The 14,058-nt window shown below is 42.4% G+C and overlaps 1 long non-coding RNA gene across 1 annotated transcript; it reads left to right on the top strand.

The window, feature by feature from the left end:
- Positions 1-330: 330 nt before the first annotated feature.
- LOC123395375 lies at positions 331-1,979 on the top strand. Its single transcript, XR_006609715.1, has 2 exons — positions 331-889; positions 1,701-1,979. It is a non-coding gene; the product is annotated as an uncharacterized LOC123395375 (long non-coding RNA).
- The last annotated feature ends 12,079 nt before the right edge of the window (positions 1,980-14,058 follow it).

Here is a 14,058-nt window from a genome sequence, read left to right as displayed (position 1 = left end):
TTTGCCTTGTTAAATATATGTCCCTTCGGTGATACAAGGGTGACCCGCCTTGTCGATTGGCCGCACAAGTGCTCTTTTGCACCGCGTGTTCATAACAAAATACACCTAAACTTATAGTATGTGTTCCTGAAAGTACAATGATGTGGATATACGGTTAAACCACCTTTTTTTAGGCAATCAAAAAATACAACTAGAGACAAAAAATATGGGTCCATATTTCCTAAATCCAATATATATAGGGACTTAAGTAGACCCATTAAGTGAATAGGATATAATTCACTAAAAAGGGAATAGGATATAATGTCCCTTCCCCACAAACCTAACCCTAAACCTATCTCCACAGTCCAGATTCGTCCCCCTCGACTCCCCTCCCACCTCTCCTGCCGCCAGCCTTCCTTCCCCTCACCAGATCCCATGTGCTCCCGTTTGCCACAGCAGGACCCTGCACTCCCTTCTCCACCTCTCCCGTCAACCTCCCAGCCACAATCCCCTATACCCCATTCACTGCGGCAGGCCCCGACAATGGCGTCGGCGGATCTGGCTGCCACTAGGTGATCCCCTCCTTCCGCCGTGCATCTGATGCGAGTGGTCATCGGTGCTCACACTGTCGGAGAGGAAGACATCCCGTCACCGGCTCTGTCTGCCTCATCTAGCAGCACGGTGCCTCTGGACATGGGGGTGGCAATATGGAGCCGCAACCTCCCCTCCAACTAGGACCGATTCAAGGAAGAACCTAAGGCGGACGACGCTGCCGAATGGGCCGGCGAGGTGGCGCCGCGGAGCAAGAGCACCGAATTCGCCTTCCTTCTCGAGCAGGCCCGGGCGCAGCCCCCCGAGGAGCGGGGCCTCGGCGCGGCCAGTCGGCTCACTTCCAAGGACTCAACATTTGGTGAGTTATCGCGGCGAGCCTCAACATGTTTTGTTTGTGTCACTGTTTGTTCACTGAGTAAGCTTATTCAGTTCGTCGCTTCAACCATGCTTAGGGTAATTTGGCCATCATTAGTTCGATCCTTAATCTAAATATGACTAGAATTGTAATGCGAATACTTCGTAAAGTAAGGAATGCTTTGTTGAATTGTTCCTGATCATGTCAATGGCAGCGCGACTTAGAATTGAGTATATCAAACATGATAAGGTGTCCTTTGCATTTCAGTTGTAGTTATTGTGCTCTTATTAGGGCTAGGATTGAGAAGATACCCTGTACATTCATATGTGTAGTGTTGAAAATTCCAACAATAATGATTAATGAATGATTAGAGCAGACCCACTTACTATAGATTATTTTACAATTTATCCATTGTTAGCAGCAAGTGCTTACCTAGAATTTTGAGAACTGGTTATGTGCTAAAATTACAATCATTAATTCTTTTATCTATATGTAGCCTGATCTGTTGCTCGTGGGCAGATTCTTGTTATACCAAGATTGTCCTAATTATCCTAACATTGTAGATTTATTTTTCTCTTTAAGCTAGGTTTCTTTTCAAGCATGTCTAACATCTACATGGAAGTCTAGAGATAAATAATATAAGGAGATTTTTTGTGGTACATGTGCATGAACCTATAATGGGTTATTATGTGCTGCCCTTTTATTATAATATGCTTGTTCTCTATAGGTTTATCTATGCATTACTCTTTGATGCTCTATCATGTTAGTTTCCTTGGTTTGCTATCTGAGCCTTGCCATCATTTTCTTCTTGTAGGCGGCAATGGTAGGAGTGGCAGATTATGCAGAGGAAGAGGATGAGAAGAAACTTGTGCTTCTCATCCAAGCTTTGTAGAACTCTCTTGTTGTGCGATTATGCACTTGTTCGATCCTCTTTCTGTGCACTTGCACTTGCAGAAGTATTCTTTTGTGCATTGTAAAATTTATTTGATGTGCACTTGTTAGGCCTTGAACCTTGATGTGTAGAGGAGTCATGGATGATGTATCCTATGTCATGTGATGTGCTACTGAAATGAAATATATAGTTTATTTGCAATCTTTTATTTTGTTGTTCTTGTTTTTTAATGGGCCTATCCTGAGATATGCATGCTTCTCACAAAATAATGCATCAACCCAAACAAATCAGACATTTTCAACTGTAAAATAGGTATTGCTCCAGGCCCATGTATGCTAAATTGGTGGACTGGACTATGAAATTTATGATGATCCCATTTAGTCAATAGCAATGCCACGTCAGATCCTACGTGGCTCACACAAATGGGTAGTGACCAAACCAAAATTTTGGTAAATAGAGATCTATGACCAAAATTTTAGAAAGGTCATGTTTGTTCATTCTTGATGGCCAACTGTTGACCTTGTGAACTTGGTCAAAAAAGGTCAATGAACGACAACAATGACGAATCAATGACCAATATAGGGTGTCATAATTGACCTTATTTCTTGTAGTGGTTGCGAGTGGTTAACCACAAAGCTTCGGAGTCGGATGCCAACTACGAGAAGGAGAAGGCTGGTAGTGATATGAATAAATTGACTCACAGAACGAGCGTGGCGTATACCTATGCCTCGGTTCCTCCACCCACGGTCTTCACCCACCGCATATTATTAACCTTGGTCCTCCTCCTAAAATTGTTAAGAATGATTTTGCTAATTGGGTTTTTTGCATCAAGGCTCATTTGAATCAAACTCAACACAAATTTAGAGAATCATTGAGAAAGGGTCCAACCCACATGGCCCAAGCAACCTCACTCAAAGAGAAGAGGTCGATAATGAGTTCAATCACTCCACCATGTCCATCCTTCAAGTAGTTGTTTCCATTGAAGATCTTGCTCACTTGTGTCCCTTAACTCGTGCCAAAGACTGTTGGGAACATATTATTTCCATGTACAAGGGAATCTCAAGTATTCAACGGTCCAACTATGAAGTCATGCTTGATGCAGCCGATGAATTTGTGATGCTTTATCATGAGGACCCTCGTGAGCTCTACTGGAGGGTGACACCCTTGCCATTGCTCTTACAGATCATGGAAGCAAGGATGTGGATGACTATTGGATCAAGCGGATGATTCTAAAGGATATCTGTAACATCCCAAAATTATAAATTTTGGAATGTTAATATAATTATTAGATTGATTGTTTGTTGGTTGCGTGAGTGATTGAAACTTGTGTGAAATTTGAAACTTTTCGAAACTTTTGAATGAGAGGGAATAAAATGACTTTCCCCTTCTCCGTTGAATTCAAATTCAAGCTTTTAAAAGCAAAGAGAGAAGATGACATGACTTCTTCAACTATAAATAATTTGAACGGAGATATTTGCATTCGAATTCTCTTGCATTTCTATCTGTTTTCTTCGTGCAAGAAATGCCGGGAAATACATTATAAAGAGCGGAGGAAAATGACACTCCAAAAGTGCGGGCAATTTTTGAAATGTTGGAGCCAAGAAAACCCAAAGTTCTTTTGCAAAAATAATTGCAAAAAGAAATAAAGAAAATTGGGAATTTCTGAAGAAAAAAAACATTTTTTAAAAGTTTTTATTTTGGCTTTAAAAAAATGTTATTCGGGTAGAGATTCTTTTTCTGATTTTTTTGATATATAATACCATATATAAATATATTGATTTATTTTCTTTTTTTAGTTTTTATATTTTCTGTTTTGGAAAGGTTTAATACTAGGAAGTCTTTTTTTTTCTTAAACCACCGCCGCCCTGGGCGCTAAATAAGCCCAGCCCGATCCCCACTTACTTGGGATCAAATCCCTTATGCCCCAACCGACCCGACCCCCTCTACCCCCTTCTCTCTACTAGTGGGGCCCTGCCCGAGCCACCCCTCCACGTCACCCTTCTCCTTCCTCCCTCTCCTCTCCTACCTTCTTCTCCCAATACCGAAACCGAGCCCCCAGGGAACTCGCGATTCCCTTCCCAGTACTCCCTCTCCTCCTTCCTTATCCCTCCCCCACCTAGCATATATAAAGCCCCGCCTCAGCCGACCCCGTTCCTACCCCGAGCCGCCGCCGCCCCATCCCCTAGCCGCCGCACCGCGAGCTCGCCGGTGCAAACTACTGCACCACCTTCGGTCGCCCTGGGAGCCACCCCCCGGAGCCCCCTCTCCCCCGAGCGCCTCCCCCCGTGGAGGAGGAGCACCGCCGCCACCTCCCCGAAGCCTTTAACCCCGCCCCGGAGCTCCCCTCTCCTCGCCGGCGACGCCCTTCCCGCCGGAGCTGCTGCCAATACCCAGCCACGGTAGCTAGCCCCCCCTCTCTCTATTATTGCATGCTCTTTCTTTTAGCCGTTAGATCTTGTATATAGGGTCTAGATTAGATCTTTTGTACCCATTCGGTTTATCTTAGAAAACCCCCGGTTTTTATTCCCACTTAAGTTTTATCCGGCGACTTTGCTTAGCTGTAGGCCGTTTGCCCGTAACGTTCCAACACACATCCTCCGCAGCCAATAGCATCAGGCCACGTATACCCTCTGTTAGCTACTAGTAGTTTTACTTTTTTCTGCCTGTTTACAAAAACAGAAACTTTCAATTTTGTTTTGGCCACAACTTTTTATCCCGAAGTCCAATGACATTGATTCATTTTCCAATAGCTCAAAAAGTTCCTGTAGTTTTTAAAAACATATAATTTGTCTATGTTTGAAATTTTTAAATATAAGTTAGAGCAGATTTAGTTAAAACCTTGTTTTGTCTATTCCAGGAGTTTAAAAATAGCTTTTAATTTGATTCCTTTTGGTACTGATCACTAGTGATCTTATTTATCAGTGGTAAAAATTTCAGATTTGTTTGAGTACCCTAGCTCACTGTTTCATGTGAAACAATTTATGTTTCACCTCATTTAGGATTTCGGCTAATTCCTTTTCTATTTTTGTTTTAAAATATTCTCTTTATTATTTCAGAAAGATTATTGTTTTGTTTATGTTAGTTAAACAGTAGTTTTGCAACAAGTTTTTATTTTATGTTTATTTGTTTTCATTAAATCAATTCTAGCTCCGTAGTAACGTGCAATTGTTTTCACCGTTGTTTCAAATCCCGTTTGGAATGCTTTCAAAAGGTTTTGTGAAAATACTTTATTTTATCTTAGTTAGATTTATATCTTAGTTCCTTGGTATTATTTTCTGTTAGACAAAACTATTTAGTGTTTTACGTAGTAGAAGACTCCCTAGTCTTATTTGGAGTTTCTTTCGGATTCTATTTCGCTCTCTCTTTTGTTTTGATTGCTAGAATGATTGCTAGTAGGAGTGCTTATGTGAATGATATGTTTGTTATATAGATTTCATCGGAGAGTAACGAGTAGTCTATCAAGTTATTTTCTCGAGAAATTCTTCTTCGTCAACATCACACGCAAGTCACTTTGATCATACTATGACCTATGTTTTATGCATCATAGTTCTACCATCCTATGCCCAAATTTGCATGCTGCTTAGGTACTTGGAAATTTTAGTATAGATTGTAGTATCATGTGGTAGGCACACAACAACCCCGATACTTGGCCCGGGACGACAAATTTCATATTGCTATGCTTGAGTAGACGGGATTTCGGTTGAGTGCACAACACGAGTGATGCGAGGTTGATTAAATAATCAAGACCGGTTAAGACAAGATTTTCAAGACCTCGGACGCAATGCAACTCTAGGTGAAGGACGGTTGATCGGCTCCCTGGAAAACCCAGTGGATGCCCGGGATGCTGGAGAGGCCATGTCATCCTGCGAAAAGCTTCACCCAGGCTCGAAGAGACGGACGGAGACTTCAAGACTCAAGGCTTACCTGCACAGCCACAAGTCATTATGGGCTCTGGCTTGGTTGGACAACGCGGCGACTCTGGATAGGCGGTGCTAGCAGATGTAGAAGAACGATAGGAATGGATGGGCACCGACAGGGATTCAGAGGGACCCGTTGAAAGACCATGTTTTGATCATCCGGTCTTCAAACATCCTGAAGTGCCAGGACATACCCGGAGGTGATCAAATCTTGTGGGGAACGTGTGCAAAAATTTGCAGAGTACTCAAACCTAATCGATTAGCCGTGTCCACGGTCATGGACAACTTGAGCCAAAGGAACTGAAGTTATCTGGATTTCTCAACACCATTATATATATTTGATGAGGCTAATTATCGACAACTTGGGTACGAGAACTTGTTGGCGGAACCATCTCGTTAACAACCAACAACGTAGTAACAGTTTGCTTTTAACCCTCACTTGATGTAGGAGAAAACTTGCTTTTCGCTAAAAACTTATAGCCCCACCTGCCATATATGCATATAGTATAGATGATTACTTTTCACCCCTCTCTTATGTGACTTGCCGGCATGTTCCATATGCTGACCTACACGGCTGCAACGTCTTATGTTGCAGATATTTTTCTTCGACGAGTAAGAGTACGATTCAGGGTTACGGTCTACACTCAACTTGCCGTTGGTGTTTATTGGGACTCCACTCCCTTGACCGCTTCCGCTGAGATAATTAAGGTATATATCAGTTTTACGCTATTTTACATGTGATTGCACTTTGATATATACATTGATGTACTGTGTGTACCAGCATACTGATCCAGGGATGGCACAGAAAACACAGAGGCTTGACTCGTCTTGAGTCGGGTCGCTACAATATCATGACTTTCAACAAGTCCATGTCCTCCATCATCCATCAAATGACGAACTTCTACTCCTTTTCCTCAAGCGATGTGTTGGGTGAGTTCATTGACATGATCATATTTAACATGACCGCCAACAATGCTCTAGCTCATGTTCTATGGTCAAGGAAAGACTCCTCCAACCTTGCTTTGTAGTGCAAGGTTGTTTCGGAGGAGGATGAATAAGAAGAGGAAAGTTGCCCCGGAGACACCAAACATGCTTACCACGAGCACATGGCTCTTGCATCAAGACAAGTTTGGGGAAACAAGAGAAACTCAAGGCCCAACTTCTCCAAGAACAACTCAAGTGGGTCCAAGGGAAATCAACGAGTGAGGACTTGCTAGAATTGTGGCAATGTGAGTCACTTTGTGGCAGGCTGTCCTTATGAGAAGAGGAAAGACAATGGTGTCAAGCTTATTTGCAAAGACAAGGCCAAGCCCTTCCCCAACAAGAACAACTTCTCCAAGAAGATGCCCCAAAAGGTGTTGACGGCTCAAGAAGAGTACCTCTCCGATGAGGATGATGATGATGACACAAGTGGTGAAGTAGTGGCAACGGCCACGGTAGTCATTGCATCCTATTCTCCGAGAAAGATGTCCCTCTCCAAAACCCCAACAAGAACTGCATTACTAAGTGCCTTATGGCCAAGGCATTCACCAAGGTAACCCCAAACATCAAACCTACCATTTCCTCTACCCCTTCTCCTATGGATGGTTGAGATAAAAAGACGGAGGTAAATGTCGAGAAAAATTCCTTCGATAGATTCATGAGAAAGGTCAAGGGTAAGACCAAGAAGCATTTTCTTGGTCTCTTGGAACAACTAGGAGAGGCTAGTGACCTCACTGAATCTCATGAAGAAACTATATCTATGTTACAAGGACATAGTCGTGACTATGTTGATGAGATAGCAGATATGTCCATTACTCTTTAGGAAGAGCAAGTTTATCATTTGGCTCTTTAGGAGTCACACAACAATGACCTTGCTGAATTACAAACAAATCACGATCATGCTCTTGCTCTTACTTGTGTGCTCCAATCTGAAAATGTTGCACTTGAGGTTGACCTTCATGGACTCCAGGAAGAGTTGGCCACACTTGACAAGACTCACAAGGCTTTAAAGAGTGCTCATGCTTCTCTAAAAGAGTCTCATGCTCAACTCCAAGTAAAACTTACAAAGTAAATAGCCACATGTTATCCTTTTGTATTAATTGATAATGCCCATGCTACTAACCCGTGTTGTTAGCATGTGCATCTTGTGGAGAAGAATGCCAAGTTAAAAGAGCAACTTGAGGAAGGCCTTGTGACATGCATCCAAGGAAAAAGTGGTTGCAAAGGAAGGAGTTGGGTTTAAACCCAAGTCCAATAAGAACAAGAAGATCAAGACCAAGAAACCTCTGCCGCTCAACGAAACCTTTGTTAAAGTCGGGGAGGGTACTCATGAGAAGAAGAAGGATAAATCTACGGGTGGTAATGCCAAGAATGGTAAAAACCTCCGTGATGGAAATGCCTTTGCTAAATTTGTTGGTTCTCCTTATGAGTTTAAAGAATGGTATATTTGAGTTCCTAAGAGGGTGTTTGGTTGGGCTCTGACTGCGGAAAACCTGCTGTGAGCTATGGGCTGTGGAAAACCTACTATGTCAGGAAAGCTGCTGTGAGGAGTGTTGTCATTTGGTAAACTGGCTATCTGAGTTGTGGCTTTCAAGTAAATGTGTGGAATACCCCTGAGATGTTGAGATGGCGAAGGCGGCGGTCTCTGGCGGTGGGCGACGCGAGGGCGGGCGGTCTCCGGTGGCGAGCAAGGCGAGGGTGGGCGGACGAGGCAAGGGCGACGTGCGAAGGCGGTCGGACGAACCGAGGGAGGCAGTCTCCGGTGGCGAACGAGGTGAGGGTGGGCGAGCGCCGGCGTTCGCGGTCTCCAGCGGCGGACGAGGCTAGCCGCGCAAACCCTATCACCGCCCATGCTGCTCCATTCCCTTCTATGGGGGATAATGGGTGGGGAGAAGAAAAGAACAGGAGGCTTTGCATGTTTTATCGTGTAATTACAACGAAGTGGCAGGGGTAGGGAGGGCGTGGGATCGATCCACCATGGGGGAACACGGTCGAAGCTGCTCGCGACCAACTTCTCCTCTCGCATGTAAAATATGTGCAGCTACAGGTCAAAATCCAGACGAAAGTTGGCTATTTGGTTGGGGTGCCGGCTTCAAAGCGCGGAAAGCTGGTAGGAAGCCCAACCAAACACCCTCTAAGATCCTTTTACTAATTTGAAAGGACCCATTAAAGAATGGGTACCTAAATGCAAGCATTAATCTTATGTAGGACTATGCTTCTGGTGGAGTGTCATGGTTGTTCGATAGAGGATCAACAAATCATATGATCGGAAGCAAGGACTTGGTGGTGGACGTTCATACCGACCCATTTGTGGCCACTCAAGTCCCCTTTTGTGATGATGCCATCTCTAAGATATTGGGTCTTGGCAAGCTGGTAATCTCACCGGAACTTTCCATTGCGAATATCATGCTAGTTGAGACCCTTGCATACAATTTACTTTCCATTCATCAACTTGCACTCACACTACAGAAATCAGCTTCTTTGCCGTCTGCCATCACAGACGGCAAAGACTAAATCCCGGACGGCAAAGAGAAAACCACAGACGGCAAAGAATCTCACGGCCGGCAAAATTTCTGCGTCAGCCTACGACGGCATAGGACCTTCTGTGCCGTCTGTCCCCCCAAAGCGGACAGCAAAGCTCTTTGCCGTCAGCTTTCCATAGGAGCAGTCGGCAAAGTACTCGAGACGGCAGCCGACAGGCGTTGCCTCCGTTAGGGGTTAACGGAGGCTTTGCCGTCTGCCTCCCCCTTATTCTTTGCCGTCTGCCTCCCCCTTATTCTTTGTCGTCTGCCTCCCCCTTGCTTTTTGCCATCTGCCTCCTCCTCCTCCCCCCCTCCACTCTTTGTCGTCTGCCTCCTCCTCCCCCCTTCCTCTGTGCCCTCTTCTTTGTCGTCTGCCCACCCTAGAGGAAGACGGCAAAGAGCCTATATAGACACCCCAGTATGCACAGCTGGGTGCCATGTGGCACCTTTGCCATCTGCTAGCTGATGGCACAGGTCTTTGCCATCAGCTGGCAGACGGCAAAGAGCCCATATAGTACCTGTTTTTTGTTTTATATTATTTCACAACACACACACACACACACACACACACACACACACATATATATATATATATATATATATATATATATATATATTTGACATCACATTTATATAATTCACCACACATATATGATATATAGTTCACCACACATATACTTGCCAACACATATATATAATTCACCACACATATATGATATACATATAAATCAATGTACATCCCCATATACCGAAAGAACCAACATACAAAGTATTGCACTGTTTATCTATATATACATATACATATAGTTCGACATTGTTCATCAACTCAAATGAAAACTAGATGATATACATATAAATTTCATCCATCGACATTGTTCAACTCCATGAATGCCAGCTTCCATGCATGTAGTATATCCAATCTGCAAAAATGTGAATAAGGAAGTCAGAAGAAGAACAAAATATGATGTTTTCAGCTAACTATCTCATTTTTAGCGGAAAACAAGCTAAGAATATAATATTCATGAGCTAACGAAGGTTGTTATGCCATTTTTAGCTTATTGTGTCATTTTGGAGCTAAATGGGTTAATTAAAGCAAGGATAATATGACAGAGGAGAAGAAAGAGGAGGAGGAGGAGAAGAAGAATAAATCAAGAAGGAGGAGAAGGAGGAGAAGGACTAGAAGGTCCTTGGCCTTCTCCTCCTCCTCCTCCTCCTCCTTCTCTTCTTCTTCTTCTTCTTCTTTCTTTTCATTTTGCCTGTTTCTTCTCCTCTTCTCCTCTTGTTGGAGATAAATTACCTAATTATGTATTTTTGGAGCTAAATGGGTTAATTATCCCATTTTAGAGGAAAACAAGCTAAGTATATAATATTCATGAGCTAACCAAGGTTCTTATGCCATTTTGAGCTTATTATGGTATTTTGGAGCTAAATGGGCTAATTATGTCATTGTTGGGGAAATTAAAGCAAGGATAATATGAAAGAGGAGAAGAAAGAGGATGAGGAGTATAATAAGAAGAAATCAAGAAGAAGGAGGAGAAGGAGGAGAAGGAGGAGGAGGAGAAGGACTAGAAGGTCATTGGCCTTCTCCTTCTCCTCCTCCTCCTCCTCCTCCTCCTTCTCCTTCTCTTCTTCTTCTTCTTCTTCTTCTTCTTCTTTCTTTCTTTTCATTTTTCCTATTTCTTCTCCTCTTCTCCTCTTGTTGGAGCTAAATTACCTAATTATGTCTTTTTGGACCTAAAGGGGTTAATTATTCCATTTTAGAGGAAAACAAGCTAAGTATATAATATTCATGAGCTAACCAAGGTTCTTATGCCATTTTGAGCTTATTATAGTATTTTGGAGCTAAATGGGCTAATTATGTCATTGTTGGGGAAATTAAAGCAAGGATAATATGAAAGAGGAGAATAAAGAGGAGGGGGAGGAGAACAAGAAGAAATCAACAAGAAGGAGGAGAAGGAGGAGAAGGACTACAAGGTCCTTGGCCTTCTCCTCCTCCTGCTCCTCCTTCTCCTTCTTCTCTTATTCTTCTTCTTCTTCTTCTTCTTCTTTCTTTTCATTTTTCCTATTTCTTCTCCTCTTCTTCTCTTGTTGGAGCTAAATTACCTAATTATGTCTTTTTGGAGCTAAATGGGTTAATTATCCCATTTTATAGGAAAACAAGCTAAGTATATAATACTCATCAGCTAACCAATGTTCTTATGCCATTTTGAGCTTATTATGGTATTTTGGAGCTAAATGGGTTAATTATGTCATTGTTGGGTAAATTAAAGCAAGGACAATATGAAAGAGGAGAAGAAAGAGGAGGAGGAGGAGAAGAACAAGAAATCAAGAAGGAGGAGAAGGAGGAGAAGGAGGAGGAGGAGAAGGACTAGAAGGTCATTGGCCTTCTCCTTCTCCTCCTCCTCCTCCTCCTTATCCTTCTTCTCTTCTTCTTCTTCTTCTTCTTTCTGTTCATTTTTCCTATTTCTTCTCCTCTTCTCCTCTTATTGGAGCTAAATTTCCTAATTATGTATTTTTGGAGCTAAATGGGCTAATTATCCCATTTTAGAGGAAAACAAGCTAAGTATATAATATTCATGAGCTAACCAAGGTTCTTATGCCATTTTAAGCTTATTATGGTATTTTGGAGCTAAATGGGCTAATTATATCATTGTTGCGGAAATTAAAGCAAGGATAATACGAAAAAGGAGAAGAAAGAGGAGGGGGAGGAGAAGCAGAAGAAATCAAGAAGGAGGAGAAGGAGGAGAAGGAGGAGGAGGAGAAGGACTAGAAGGTCCTTGGCCTTCTCCTCCTCCTCCTCCTCCTCCTCCTCCTCGTTCTCCTTCTTCTCTTCTTCTTCTTCTTCTTCTTCTTTCTTTCTTTTCATTTTTCCTATTTCTTCTCCTCTTCTCCTCTTGTTGTAGCTAAATTACCTAATTATGTCTTTTTGGAGCTAAATGGGTTAATTATCCCATTTTAGAGGAAAACAAGCTAAGTATATAATATTCATGAGCTAACCAAGGTTCTTATGCCATTTTGAGCTTATTGTGGTATTTTGGAGCTAAATGGGCTAATTATGTCATTGTTGGGGAAATTAAAGAAAGGATAATATGAAAGAGGAGAAGAAAGAGGAGGAGGAGTAGAAGAAGAAGAAATCAAGAAGAAGGAGGAGAAGGAGGAGAAGGAGGAGGAGGAGAAGGACTAGAAGGTCCTTGGCCTTCTCCTTCTCCTCCTCCTCCTCCTCCTCCTCCTTCTCCTTCTTCTCTTCTTCTTCTTCTTCTTCTTCTTCTTCTTCTTTCTTTTCATTTTTCCTGTTTCTTCTCCTCTTCTCCTCTTGTTGGAGCTAAATTAGCTAATTATGTCTTTTTGGAGCTAAATGGGCTAATTATCCCATTTTAGAGGAAAACAAGCTAATTATATAATATTCATGAGCTAACCAAGGTTCTAATGCCATTTTGAGCTTATTATGGTATTTTGGAGCTAAATTGGCTAATTATGTCATTGTTGGGGAAATTAAAGAAAGTATAATATGAAAGAGGAGAAGAAAGAGGAGGGGGGAGAAGAAGAAGAAATCAAGAAGAAGGAGGAGAAGGAGGAGGAGGAGAAGGACTAGAAGGTCCTTGGCCTTCTCCTCCTCCTCCTCCTCCTCCTTCTCCTTCTCTTCTTCTTCTTCTTCTTCTTTCTTTTCATTTTTCCTATTTCTTCTCCTCTTCTCCTCTTGTTGGAGCTAAATTACCTAATTATGTCTTTTTGGAGCTAAATGGGCTAATTATCCCATTTTAGAGGAAAACATGTTAAGTAAATAATATTCATGAGCTAACCAAGGTTCTTATGCCATTTTGAGCTTATTATGGTATTTTGGAGCTAAGTGGGCTAATTATGTCATTGTTGGGGATATTAAAGCAAGGATAATATGAAAGAGGAGAAGAAATATGAGGAGGAGGAGAAGAAGAAGAAATCAAGAAGAAGGAGGAGAAGGAGGAGGAGGAGAAGGACTAGAAGGTCCTTGGCCTTCTCCTCCTCCTCCTCCTCCTTCTCCTTCTTCTCTTCTTCTTCTTCTTATTCTTATTCTTCTTTTTTTCTTCTTTCTTTTCATTTTTCCTATTTATTCTCCTCTTCTCCTCTTGTTGGAGCTAAATGGGCTAATTATGTCATTGTTGGGGAAATTAAAGCAAGAATAATATGAAAGAGGAGAAGAAAGAGGAGGAGGAGGAGAAGAAGAAGAAATCAAGAAGAAGGAGGAGAAGGAGGAGGAGGAGAAGTACTAGAAGGTCCTTGGCCTTCTCCTCTTTCTCCTCCTCCTCCTCCTCCTCCTCCTTCTCCTCCTTCTCCTTCTTCTCTTCTTCTTCTTCTTCTTTCTTTTCATTTTTCCTATTTCTTCTCCTCTTCTCCTCTTCTCCTCTTCTTGGAGCTAAATTACCTAATTGTGTCTTTTTGGAGCTAAATGGGCTAATTATCTCATTTCAGAGGAAAACAAGCTAAGTATATAATATTCATGAGCTAACCAAGGTTCTTATGCCATTTTGAGGTTATTAATAATGTCTTTTTGGGGAAATTAAAGCAAGGATAATATGAAAGAGGAGAAGAGAAACTTACCGTAGTGGTCATCAAGGAGGAGAAACACCACGGTTGCTCGCGGCCGCTTCATTTGGAGACGGTTGCCCTAGAGAAGGGTCGTGCGATGCCGCTCGGGAGTTATTCTGCAGAAAAGGTATTTTGCAATGTCTCAGTTAGCATGATGACACTCAATTATTAATACTAGTTTATAATGAAACTCGCCGTGCCAATCGAAGAGAAGGCGGGCATCGGGGGAGGGACTTGACCGCTCTTCTCGCACAGACCCTGAAGTGTGGGTCGTATTAGTTAGTAATGAAACAGACA

This window comes from Hordeum vulgare, chromosome 5H (genome assembly GCF_904849725.1).
Source record: "Hordeum vulgare subsp. vulgare chromosome 5H, MorexV3_pseudomolecules_assembly, whole genome shotgun sequence".
Taxonomy (NCBI): Eukaryota; Viridiplantae; Streptophyta; class Magnoliopsida; order Poales; family Poaceae; genus Hordeum; species Hordeum vulgare.
Note: the sequence above shows the minus strand (reverse complement) of the source record. Positions and strands in the feature narration are given on the sequence as shown.